This window comes from Oryctolagus cuniculus, chromosome X (genome assembly GCF_051225735.1).
Source record: "Oryctolagus cuniculus isolate XC-2025 breed Fujian yellow rabbit chromosome X, ASM5122573v1, whole genome shotgun sequence".
Classification (NCBI taxonomy): Eukaryota; Metazoa; Chordata; class Mammalia; order Lagomorpha; family Leporidae; genus Oryctolagus; species Oryctolagus cuniculus.
The window spans coordinates 34,337,122-34,350,106 of NC_142888.1; the positions used below are offsets into that span (position 1 = coordinate 34,337,122).

The 12,985-nt window shown below is 43.4% G+C and overlaps 1 protein-coding gene across 5 annotated transcripts in view; it reads left to right on the forward strand.

The window, feature by feature from the left end:
- Positions 1-12,985, forward strand: part of CLCN5 (Cl-/H+ antiporter 5) — a 176,513-nt gene that overhangs the window by 130,743 nt on the left and 32,785 nt on the right. Inside the window, exon 1 of one of the 5 annotated variants that reach the window (XM_089323640.1) lies at positions 5,600-5,734. The exons of 2 other annotated variants lie outside the window; for them this stretch is intronic. The gene's annotated coding sequence lies outside the window, so the exon portion shown is untranslated. Of the gene's footprint in view, positions 1-5,599; positions 5,735-11,007; positions 11,122-11,922; positions 12,063-12,985 lie in introns of those variants that run through there. 2 more of the 5 variants (XM_008272338.5, XM_008272339.5) reach the window with 2 other exon arrangements.

Genomic DNA, 12,985 nt, shown 5'->3' on the forward strand with positions numbered 1-12,985 from the left:
TTTTCCCTTGAGCACCTCTTTATTTTTTGGCACTGTGATATACTCCACACCCATGTTAATATATTCCCTGACCCAGTACTAGAATCAGCCGTTTCTCTAAGGAGCTGGTTTCTTTCAAATGGAGAATGGTCTTGGAAACCAAGATAGGCAGTAGGTATGCTCCTGTTACTTCTAGGCCTCCTCAAGCCAAGGTAGTAAGGAAATACATATATGTATACTGAACCTATGTCCATTTGTATCTATATTACGCTCAACTTAAGGTCATGCTCATGTCTTTCATTTTTTTTTTTTTTTTGAGAGACAGCATGAGAAAGAGAGAGAGAGAAAGAGAGAAGGAAGGGGGTGGGGAGAGGGGAGAGGGAGAACGCTAAACAGCCAGGAGTGGGCCAGGCTATATCCAGGATCTGGGAACTCAGTCCATGTAAGTGGCAAGAGCCCAATTACTTGAGCCATCACCTGCTAACTCCTAGAGTTGGTATTACCAGAAAGCTGGATCTGGGAGGCAAACCCAAGCACTCCAATATGGGATGCAGGTCTTAACTACTAAACTAAATGGTTGCCCCTGATGTTTCTAGTTCAAAGCCATTACCACATGGGTCAGACTAGCCTCCTCTCCTGGCTTATCTGTAACCTTCCACCCTAGCAGTGAGAAACTTGGATATTTCAGAACTGTTCATCAGCACCCTCTTGCAAAGACAAACCTTATCAACTAGAATGCAGTGTTTATGCACAATTCCTTTTACCTTTAGTATTACGAGTTCCTTTTATTTCCAGTTACTTGGGTCAGCACCTTTTCACCATAGCCCTTTTAATGAGACTGTTTCATAAATTTGTGATGCAGTTAGATTCTTTTGTCACATTCTGCAGTCTATCCTGAGATTCCCAGCCTCCTTAATATTTTTTTTAAATTTGCATACACTGGGATCCGTGCTGTGGCACAGCAGGTTAAGCTAAGGTCTGCGGAGGCAGCATCCCATATAGGTGCCAATTTAAGTCCCAGCTGCTCCACTTCCAGTCCAGCTCCCTGCTAATGCACCTGGGTAGAGCAGCGGAAGATGGCCAAAGTGCTTGGGCCCCTGCACCCACATGGGAGACTCAGATGAAGCTCCTGGATCTTGGCTTAGACCTGCCTAGCCCTGGCTATTACAGCCATTTGGGGAGTGAAACAGCAAATGGAAGATTTCTCTCTCTCTCTCTCTCCCTTTCAAATAAATAAATCTTTTAAAAATTTTGCGTACATTGTAATTGAAAATGAATCTTGATGTGAATGGAATGGGAGAGGGAGCAGGAGATGGGAGAGGTGTGAGTGGGAGGGAAGTTTGGGGCGGGGGGAAGCCATTGTAATCCATAAACTGTACTTTGGAAAATTATATTTACTAAATAAAAGTTAAAAAAATTTGCATGCATTGAAGTCTACTCTTTATTTTAAAGATTTATTTATTTACTTGAAAGTTAGAGTTACAGAGAGACGGGGGGTGGGGGTGGAGATTGATTGATTCTTCCATCTGCTGGTTCACCCCCCAAATGGCCACAATGGCTGGAGCTGGAGCTGGGTAGATCCAAAGCCAGGAGCCAGGAGCTTCTTCCGGGTCTCCCATGCTGGTGCAGGGGCCCAAGGACTTGGGCCATCTTCTACTGCTTTCCCAGGCCATAGCAGAGAGCTGGATCAGAAGTGGAGCAGCCAGAACTAGAACTGGTGTCCATATGGGATGCCAGCTGCAGGCGGCAGCTTTATCTGCTGTGCCACAGCACCAGCCCCAAGGTCCATTCTCTGTGTAATGAAGTTCTGTGGGTTTTGACAAATGCATAGGACATTTATTCACCATTAGGGTATCAGGCAGAATATTAGTTTCACTACCCTGAAGAAATCCCTTGTGCTTTGCCTATTTAATCCCCTTCCTTTCCAGGCCCTGGCCACCACAGATCTTTTATTGTCTCCATAAATTTGTCTGTTCTAGAATGTCACATAAGTGGAATCATGTAGTATGTAACCTTTCCAGATTGACTTCTTTCACTTAATATGTATTTAAGATTCATCAGTGACTTTGTATGCATTGATAGCTCATTCCTTTTTATTGTTTAAACTATCTGGCTGTACTTCCATTTGTTTATTCATTTCACCTATTGAAGGGCACCTTGTTTGCTTCCTGTTTTTGGTGGTGTTGAATTAAGCTGCTATAAACAAACATCTGTGTTTAGGTTTCAGTGTGCACGTAAGTTTTCAAATCAGGTAGATCTGAAGGGTATGCTTACGAGGTCATATGGTAAGACTATGTTTAGTTTTTAAATAAACTGCCAGCCTATCTTCCAAAGAGATACATTTTTACATTCTTGCTAGCGGTGAATGTGAATTCCTATTTCTCTGCATCCTTAGAATTGTCATTGTTTTGGATTTTGGCCATTCTAATGGGTGTGTAGTAGTACTTCATATTTGTCTTAATTTCTGTTTCTCTATTGACAAATGTTGTTGAACATCTTTTCATTTGTTGATTGCTATATACATAAATATATATTTGTTGTTTGCTATATATATATCTTGTAAATTTGTGTCTTCTGTACTTTTTTTAAAGATTTATTTTATTTACTTATTTGAAAGAGTTACAGAGAGAGGTGGAGAGAGAGAGAGAGAGAGAGGTCTTCTATCCGCTAGTCCACTCCCCAAATGGCTGCAAAGGCCAGAGCTGAGCCAATCTGAAGCTAGGAGCCAGGAGCCAGGAGCTTCTTCCAGGTCTCCCTTGCGGGTGTACGGATCCAAGCACTTGAGCCATCTTCCACTGCTTTCCCAGGTGCATTAGCAGAGAGCTGGATCAAAAACAGGGTAGCCGGAACTCAAACTCGTGCCCATATAGGATGATGGTGCTGCAGGCCAGGGCTTTAACCTGCTGTGCCACAGTGCCGGCCCATTCTGCACTTTTAAAAATTAGATTGTTGGGGCCAGCACTGTGGCAAAGCAGGTAAAGCCCTGACCTATTGTTCTGGCATCCCCTATGGGCGCTGGTTCAAGTCTTGGCTGCCCCACTTCCAATCCAGCTCTCTGCTATGGCCTGGGAAAGTAGAAGATGGCCCAAATTCTTGGGCCCCTGCAGCCACGTGGGAGACTAGGAAGAATGTTCTGGCTCCTGGCTTTAGATGGGCCCAGCTCTGGCTATTGTGGCCATTTGGGGAGTGAACCAGTGGATGGAAGACCTCTCTCTCTCTCTCTGCCTCTGCTTTTCAAATAAATTAATCAATCTTTAAAAAGTTAGATTGTTTTATTGTTTTTAAAAATATTTTTTGTATTTTAAATACCAGCCCTTTATCAAATATATGTTCTGTAAATATTTTCTCCTACCTTTATGTTGCCTCCCTGGGTGTGCATTAGCAGGAAGCTGGACTCTCTTTATAGTAGCTTGGCAAAACAGAAAGTTTTAATTTTGATGAAGCCCAACTTAAGAATTTTTCTTTTCGGGATCATTCTGTTGTGTTGTATCTAAGAAGTCATCACCATACCCAAGATCATGTAGATTTTCTCATGTGTTATTTTCCACAAGTTTTATAGTTTTGCATTTTACATTTAGGTCAGTGATCCATTTGAGTTAATTTTTATGAAAGTGATATTGGAATTTGGCCCATATCAAAAGGTGTTACATCTTTGGCTAGGTTCTCTTTTTGATATATGTATGTCCAACTGTTGTAGCATTGGTCGTTTCTCCATCAAATTGCTTTTGCATCAAAGATTTGTTGACATATTGGTGTGGGTCTCTCTCTGGACTTTCCATTCTGTTCCCTTGCTCTGTGCAGCCTTTCTTTAGACAGTTTCATTCTGTCTTGATTATTATCACTTTATATTAAATCTTGAAATCAAATAGAGTGAGTCCTCCAACTTTGTTCATCTCCAGCTTTGTGCTGGCTATTCTAGATGTTTTCCTTTCCTACAAAAGCTGTAGAATCAGTTTATTGTAGCAACAAAATAACTTGGCTTGGGTTTTGGCTGGGATTATGATCAAGTTGGGAAGAATTGACATCTTAACAATACTGAATCATTATGTTGTGGGGGTGGGGATTCTGGATCAAGAGCCCTGGCTGGGTTCAGAGAGACCCCCCCCCCAGCTAGACTTAGTACAGGTTCTTGTCTTTCTTTGTGTAAGAATACAACCAGGATACATAGATATAGGTGAATAAGCAGGACTTATTGGAAAACGTATGTATAGTACATACTCAGATGTGAGTGCAGGCAACCTCCAGAGAGAGGTTTGTAGGGTCTCTGGTGCTCAGGGCAAGGCCTGATTGAAGATCCAAAGGAGACAGGATTTGAGATGGGGCTGTAGTGCACATGGTGGTCTCCAGAAAGGTGCATGGCTCCTGGAGCATGATGGAAAGTGAGGCTTTTAACTGCCGGATAATGAGTGGGTATGCTGAGTCTTCAGCCATGTTGAATAGGCATGGAAGATGATGGGGTCTCAGTGGTGTTCATGGGTTGGGTGTTGGCAGTCCCTAACTCCTTATCCTTTCCTGACTCCCTGTGTTGCCCACATCAATTCTATGAACATAGACTATTTATTTAAATCTCAGATTTCTTTTATCAGGATCTTATAGTTTTCTGTATACAGAGCCTGCATATATTTTCTTTTCTTCCCCTACTCCTCCTCCTCATTATTATTTTGAGAGACACAGAGCTCCCATCTGCTGTTCTCTGTCCAAATGGCCTGCAGGTCTAGGAACTCTGTGCAGGTCTCCCACATGTATGGCAGGGACCCAGCTACTTGATCCATCACCTGCTGCTTCCCAGGGTACCTATTTATAGGAAGGGGACTCAGAAGGGAAGCAGGGACTTGAACGCAGACACTCCAGTATGAGATGTGGACATCTTAGCAAATCAAACACCTACCCCAAGCATCCTCCCATATTTTGCTATGTTGTAATTTTATTTTCATTTACTTCAAAATACTTTTAAACTTGTCTTGAGATTTCCTTGACCCATGAATCACTTGGAAGTGTATTATTGAATTTCCAGTTGTTTGGGGGCTTTTCCAGCAATTTTTCTTATTATTGCTTTCTAGTTTAATCCCATTGTGTTGGATTTTATGGAAAGTGGCTGGGAGTTGGGCTCTGTTTACTGTTTGGTGTAACTAGGTGCCAGAGGGTTCAAATTCCTAGTGTCCACCCCCTCTCCTTTTTTTTTTTTTTTTGGTTTCCCTCTTGATTTTGAGTGTCTTGCAGCTCCTTCAGTTGTCATCCACTCTTATAGTGGAGCGTGATGGAAAAGTATGGGGGAGGTTATTTTTAAGATCTTCCGATTAAATCTCAGTGCTTTATTAGGGCAGTGTCTTGTTTGCTGTGACTTGAACTTTTTGTTCCCCTTGCATTCTACTCCCTTCCCTAACTGCAGCATCCCCAATATATTTCCTTGAAATCCTGGTCCCTGTTGAGTGTATTTCTCCCCCTTCAATGAGAAAGGAAGACTAAAGGTGGCTGGAGTGGAGGAATGCCCTTCCCTCAATTGAGATAAGACTCTAGGCAAAGAATTTTTCCCTAGAGCATAGGCCTTTGTTGTGGAGAAATCTCTGGGTAGGAGGACTCATCCCCTTCCGGAGAGCCAGGTGGATATCTTTCTTGGATCTTCATTGGGAGAATTCAGTGGAGTTCCTGGAGGTAGAGCTTTGGTGTGGGAGCTGCCCTAAGACTGTGGACCCCAGGAGATTCTCAGACTTAGCTAGTCCATACACAGCCTTCAGCAGTTCATCCAAGTTGCCATGTAAGTATTTCTACCAGTTTTTGACTCTAGGCTTTTCTGTTGCAGATAAATGAATCTCAGCTGTGTTTCTTTAGAAGGCGTTGTCTCTAGATCTCAGTTCTTTTGACGAGTTCAAGAAAAATCGTTGATTTTCTGGTTTGTCCAACCTTTTACTGTTGTAAGAATGGGAGTAATAACTTCTAAGCACTTTACTTACTGAAGCTGAATCTGGAAGCTCTTCACTTATTTTTCAATTAGTGAAACCACTTTGGTCTCTTCTCGAAGGAAATGTAATATTTTTGAGGCCTTTTGGCCTACTATAACTTCTGAGTGGGCTGTTTTTCAACCCTGCTTTGTTCTAATTCATGACCTGTGCCAGAGCAAAGGGTTGCTATTTCAGGGGTATGAGCCATGGGTTTCTGGGGTCTGTGGCTACCAGGTAGCCCAGAGGTAAAGTAGAGCTCTGTTTAAACCATCGGGCCAGAAATACTGGTTCCTAGTGAGATACTAGGTTGTCCTGTACTTCATTGATGAGCTAGCTGAATCTTACCTTTCTTTCCTGAAGTATGATTCTACCAGAAGAGTATTCTCCAATAACTGAGCAATCCAAATGCCATTTGGAATGTCTCAAAGATAAAGTCCTCTCAGAAGTCATTCAACACAATATAGGAGTGATGAGCCCAAAACAGTCATTGCTAAAATGATAGCATATAAAGTTAGAAGGGGCCTCAAAATCATATTGCCCCATATGCCCTCATTTTACAGGTGGCGAACCTGTAAACTCGCAGACATCAAGCCGTTGCCCAAGATGACATAACCACTGAGTTGTGGAGTTGGGATTAGAATCCATACCTTCTCCTGGCTGACAATTAGGCCCAGTCACAAAGTTTCTTCTCATTGACATGCATTTAAAACCTGAGAAAGCCAGGATCCTCTGAGGGCTTTCCTCTGGGAGTTTCCTCTGAAACTACCCCCTGCTGTGCAGATGAGTCAGTGGTCTGCCTCCCAGAATATAGCTCTGCTCTCTGCAGGTCTTGTCTCTAGTCTTCCAGCTATGCTTTTATCATTTAACTTTTCGAAATAATTTTTGTATAACACATGAAGGCACTCCATGTCCATAAAATGCAAAAGCTCCCCACCTCCCACTCTAGAGACAACCTCTAAGATGGATTCAATATGGTTTGTCTCCATCGAGCCATACATTTGGAAATATGTTGTGCTTGTGATTCAGTGACTTGCCTTTTTTCCCCACATAATATGCCTGGGAGATTTTTCTATTTCATAAGTATCAGTCTACTTTCCTTGTACTATTTCCCTATTACTGTTCACTTTCATTATTCCCAGGTTTTTGTTACTTAGAAACAGTGTTGCAGCGAATAACAAACATACATTGGTGTGTACATGTGCAACTGTTTACTTAAGGGTAATCCCCAGATGAGATTCACATGCATTTTTTTTTAATTTGACAGATAGAGTTAGAGAGAGAGACAGAGACAAAGATCTTCCTTCCATTGGTTCATTCCCCAAATGGCCACTACAGCCGGTGCTGTGCTGATCCGAAGCCAGGAGCCAGGCTGGTCTCCCATGTGGGTGTAGGCGCCCAAGCACTTGGGCCATCCTCCACTGCCCTCCCGGGCCACAGCAGAGAGCTGGACTGGAAGAGGAGCAACCGAGACTAGAACTGGTGCCCATATGGGATGCTGGCGCTGCAGGCAGAGCATTAACCAAGTGAGCCATGGCGCCAGCCCCAGAGATTCACATGCTTTTTAAAAAAAACTCATTTTTCTGCCCTGACATAATACTGTTCCCATGAATTTAAGAAGAATCTCCTGACTGGTATTTTGTCTTTTAAAATTTTTTCCCCAATAAAGAATAACTGCTGATTTTTTGTTGCCAACTTTTATTTGGATATTAATAGAGAGAAACCAGCGACTTAGCTCAGAGAGACTAGAGAATTACTGTTCAAGATATTAGACAGGATCGTGCTGTCCAAAGGGTTTCCCAATGCTGTGGTATGTAATGTGCATTTTAAGACAGTGTCTTCCTACCCGGTACATTCCCCATCTTGTCAATCCCATAAATGTGTAAATTTGAGAAGGAAGGAATGAAGAGCAAGTAATGGAGTGGGGGCTCTTTTCTGTACAGGGACAGCCCTCTCAGCCACTGGGAGCCAGGAGGAGCCTACAGATACCAAGTCCGAATCCTCCTGCTGTTTATCCCAACTTTAATAACTCTGGCACTCAGCACCTTCAGTCCATTGGTGGTGAGAGTGTTGGGTCGGGAGCATCCAGATTAGAGGAGATGCTGGGAGTAGGAGGCATTAAAGAGAGAGACACCCAAGCAAATATCTGTAACCCAACGGGGGAGAGCTGTAGCCATACGGAACAAAGAGTCAGAAGGTGATGTTGGAGTCCAGATTCATGCTTGTTTCTAAAGCATTCTCTGTGCTTTTCTGCCATACCCCACCTTGCTGTATTCTCAGGACTCTCAAGCTTCATTTTAGTAGCAGAGACTTATTGGAGTTTTTACAGTTCCTTTACCCATGTCCCTCACCATCCCCTGTATTGCTTAGCTTTCTTAGCAAAGTTAACAATAGAGAGTTTCTTCTTTCTTGTCCTTCCTGTCTCTAAGACGCCTTCAGATTTTAACTTGCTGTGAGTAGGAGATAGAACAGTCTACCCTAAATGAAATGATGCCGGGGGTGATACCCAAAACAACTCAGATACTGACCAATTAGATTGGATGTCAGACATTGCACTGGGACAGTGTCCTGGAGCCTCCTAGTGGTCCAGCTGCTGGGTCATGGAATAGTTCCCAGAGGTTCTGTAGGGCAAAGTGAGGGGGAGGAAACTTCTCAGAGAAGAGTGGTTATCTAGCTACAGCAACAGGGGTATTTCAGTATGTAACAACTAGTATGGTATATAGTTGTGTACCAACAGCATAGTTATCTCCAGAGTCAGGGCTAGCATTGTGGCTTAGTGGGTAAAGCCACTGCCTGTAATGCTGACATCCCATCTGTGTACTGGTTCGAGTCCCAGCTGCTTGGCTTCCTATACAGCTCCCTGCTAATGTGCCTGGGAAATCAGTGGATAGCAGTGGAGAATGGCCCAAGAGCTTGGGCCCCTGTACTCATGTGGGAGACCCAGAAGAAGCTCCTGGCTCCTGGATTAGGTCTAGCTCAGCTCTAGCCATCGCAGCCATTTGGGGAGTGAACTACTAGATAAAAGATCTTTCTCTCCCTCTCTGTGTAACTTTGCCTGTCAAATAAATATATATATTTTTAAAGTGTCCCAGGAGTCAACTAAGAAAGTACTTAAAATGGGCCGGTGCCACGGCTCACTAGGCTAATCCTCCGCCTGAGGTGCCGGCACACCGGGTTCTAGTCCTGGTTGGGGCGCTGATTCTGTCCCGGTTGCTCCTCTTCCAGTCCAGCTCTCTGCTGTGGCCCGGGAAGGCAGTGGAGGATGGCCCAGGTCCTTGGGCCCTGCACCCACGTGGGAAACCAGGAGGAAGCACTGGCTCCTGGCTTCAGATTGTGGCTCCTGGCTTCAGATTGGTGCAGCGCGCTGGCCGCAACGCGCTGGCTGTAGTGGCCACTTTGGGGGGTGAACCAATGGAAAAAGAAAGACCTTTCTCTTTGTCTCTCTCTCTCTCTCACTGTCTAACTTTGCCTGTCAAAAAATAATAATAATAATAAAAAGATAGTACTTAAAATGTAAGTGGTCCAATGATATTATCTAGAGCTTATATGGGAGGGGCTACTCCACCAACATTTGGTTTTTAGTTACTAGATTTGGGTGAGAAGCAAAATAGAAGCAAAATGGAGGCACACATTGCCAGAGAGAAAGTTTCTACAACTGTTGATTAATTATTAGGACATCACCTGTAATGTATTCCCAGACACGTAGGTAAAATTGAATGTGAAAGAGTTGATGACTTAATGAAAGATCTAGAATGGATGAAGCCACATAAGAAGGGAGGTGGGTAGTACATATATGGAAGCAAGCTGTGGCATATAATAGGCTCTTAGTATTTGCTGCTGAAAGAAGGTAAAGTTTAAATGCCCATAGGATGAATAGCTGCTGATGTGTGCAAGGCACAGTGTTGAATTTTATTATAGATGTGGCTCTAGCCTTGGAAAAGTACATCTACCTGTAAAACTGAAATTCATTCTTGGAAGTGACTGATAACTCTGCCCCATTTCTTTAAGTGCTTATTTATTTCTTTAAGCTGTTGGCAATAAGTGAACCCTCCTTGTGCAGCTGAGATATTTCTAGAGCAATACATCCAGGTCTGTACCTGAGATTTCTTTCTGTACTCTTTCTGCTTGTGGTTTTGTCAGTGTTTAACTAGTGTACTTAATCAGTTACTGTTCAGCCCCCAGGTAAATTTCTAGTGGTATATTGGTAAGGGGTTGAAATACACATCATTCTCAAAGCAGAATTGCTTTTCCTGTATTTTAATGATATTTCTAGTTTTAAGTATCACGTGATTTTTTTTAGGAAAAAAAATTAGGAAGTGGTTTCTAAGATGGAAAATAGGTTAAATGCATTCATTTATATGCCTCCTCATTCAAGCAATGTGTTTCTAAGGACTCATTGTTAAGTATTTAGACAAGTGTGAAATAGTCTAAGAAGATAAGTCTTATTATGTAATGTTAGTGAATTCTGTAGTGGCCTTCAGATACTATAGGCAAAATCCTATTTAATAAAGAATTAATTTGAAGGAGGCTTATGAGGTTGGACATCTTATCCTTTTGAATCTAAAAGTTTAATCCTGTAAGACAGCCACCCTTGGGCCACAAATGCCTTTTGCTTTTTACAGTATTGTAATTCATTGCCACTAAATAGTATCAGTTGCACTTCTGCTTATTACTGTTACATTAGCATATCAGGAGAATGAGATATTATAAGTACGATGGACTGAAAGCATACAGGTTTTTTGTGCAGGGTCTCTCATTTCATTAGGTTTTGTTGTGCAAACATTTCGGGATGTATGAATTCTTAAGAGTTGAGGGTAATAACATCCAAGAGCCCTATATTTAGGGTCCGTTTGTTGGAGTGCACTGAGACTGGGTTAATGTTTAACAGCGGCTGTCCTGTTGATTCACTTAGGGAGTTGGTAGATAGCAGTTTTATTCTCCTTATTGCACTATTAATTAAGACCTGCTGAAAAATAGCCCTAGGAATGCAGCTGGGGAAAGGAACACCTTTAAAGCAATGGGAACGGAGCAGTAGATTTATTGTTAGGATTGCAATAGCTGCCCTTCAGCCGGGTTGGATTAATGAGTATCAGAGTTGATGCAGCTTTCTGGGCAAAATACTTCTAGTAAAGAAAAAGCTCATTTTCTTGATTGTAGTCTGGGTTTTCCAAGTGACTAGAGGCTACTGAAGATCTGACCTCGTATGGTAAGTTCGTATGTGGTTTAGTTTTTCAGTTTTCTTTCGTTGTGATATGCACATAGAGCAGAAGACATACAACTTGGGTCCACTTTAAAGAATCATTATAAAGTGAACCCTCGGGTAACCTCCGCCCAGATCAACACAGAGGACCAGCCTTCCTGAAGCCCTGCTCTCTCCAGCTACCCCTCCCAGAAGGGACACTTTCTGCCCTCTCCCCTGGGCAGCTCCTGTCTTTTGTCTGATTCTTCCCTCTCTTTGTAATGTAATCACTTATATTTGTGTCCTGAAATATTGTTGGGGTTTGCCTGGTTTTGAACTTGTAGGAATGGAGTAGTAAGGTTATGTGCCTTTTTTCCAATTGCTGTCTTTCACTCAGCATTGTGTTGGAGATTTTTTTTAATCCAGGTTATTGCTACCCAGTGTGTGTGTGTGTGTGTGTGTGTGTGTGTGTGTTTAAAGCCTTGTCTGTATTTGCCCCCTCCCTGTTTTTACTTGATATCTGTAACTCTAAACGCTTTCAGATCTTTCTGCTTCATCTTGCGGGACTTCCTGCTTGTTGAGGTCGAAGACTAAAGCTTGTCTGGACTTCAGTTTTCCGAGCTCACCTGACTGCCACCTCCCCACCCCCCACCCCACCCCCGGGTCGAGGGCATTGGTTTAGGTGAGACTACATCTTTAAGGCTTCTGTGCTCCTTAAAAATCTTCCTTTCTCTAAGGCTGGTCCAAGGGTCTGGTCACGTGATGCCGACAGTGACATCACACTCTGACCGCCGGGAGCCCGGGTGGTTCTTTAGGTGGCGTTTGTTGCTGTGAAAGGCAGAGAACGCAGCAAGTGCCCTTCTAAAGCACTTCAGCGCGGGGGTTCCTCCTGCAAAAAGCTCCTCCGCCTAAATGAGCAAATGCGGGCTGCCAAGGTTATTTCTTCCTTGAGGCAGAAAAAAAGAAAGGTAAGCAGACCTGAGGCCGAGCAAGGAAGCATGCCTCCCGCCCCTAGCCCGGGAACAGGGGTTCTGGAGAGTTGCAAGCAGTCTGTAGGAGGATCCTAATCACTGCCTACCCTTTGCCAGTGGCTTGACGGATGTGCTGCTAACCGAGACCCACTACAAAGGAGGAGGATGTGGTGCTCATGTTACCTAGTGATGTAATAGGCTTCTTTCTTTCCTGCTCAGAAGCTGTCGCAGCTCTTCATTTCGCCTTGAATAGCCTTAAAACGGGGGGGCCTCACTTGATAGATAGGGTGGCATTGGCGAGATCTCAGACGCTTTTTTAAAATCACTTTCCCAAAATCTTTTCCTGCCCCACCCCCTCCTGAAAGGCGAACTCTTAAACCCGAGCAAATTCAACTGAAGCATTAACCTTCCCTAAAAAGTAAATCTCTGGCCATTTGGTGTCCTGTGTTCATGTCAGCTTTTGACTTGAGAATTGAGACAGCTTGGTTTCCCGCTCCCCCCACCCCACCGTCTCCCTCTCACACATACACATATTTTATTCTATTCCTACCCTTATTTTCTAGCTGGCTTTTTTTCCCCTCCAAGCTCCCAGACAACACACCAGCTTTCATCTTTCTCAGTATGACACTGACATGATAGGGAAGGCTGGGCTGGTGATTCAGCAGCCATCCATTTTACAGCCAGGCATCAGTGAAGATAGGGAAGGGACTTTGGTTTGGGGTTTTAAGATTAACTTGCTCACTTACTACACTCCGCCTCTCCACCCTACCCCTACCCACCAGATGATTTAGACTTTGCTGAGCTTTTCCTTTCAAATGTGTACATTGTTTATAAACGGAATGCAGGAGAACTTACTGTTGGTAAACCAGGTGCTGTACCATTTGGGGTTTTCATTCACATTGACCCCATGAGAGTACTCA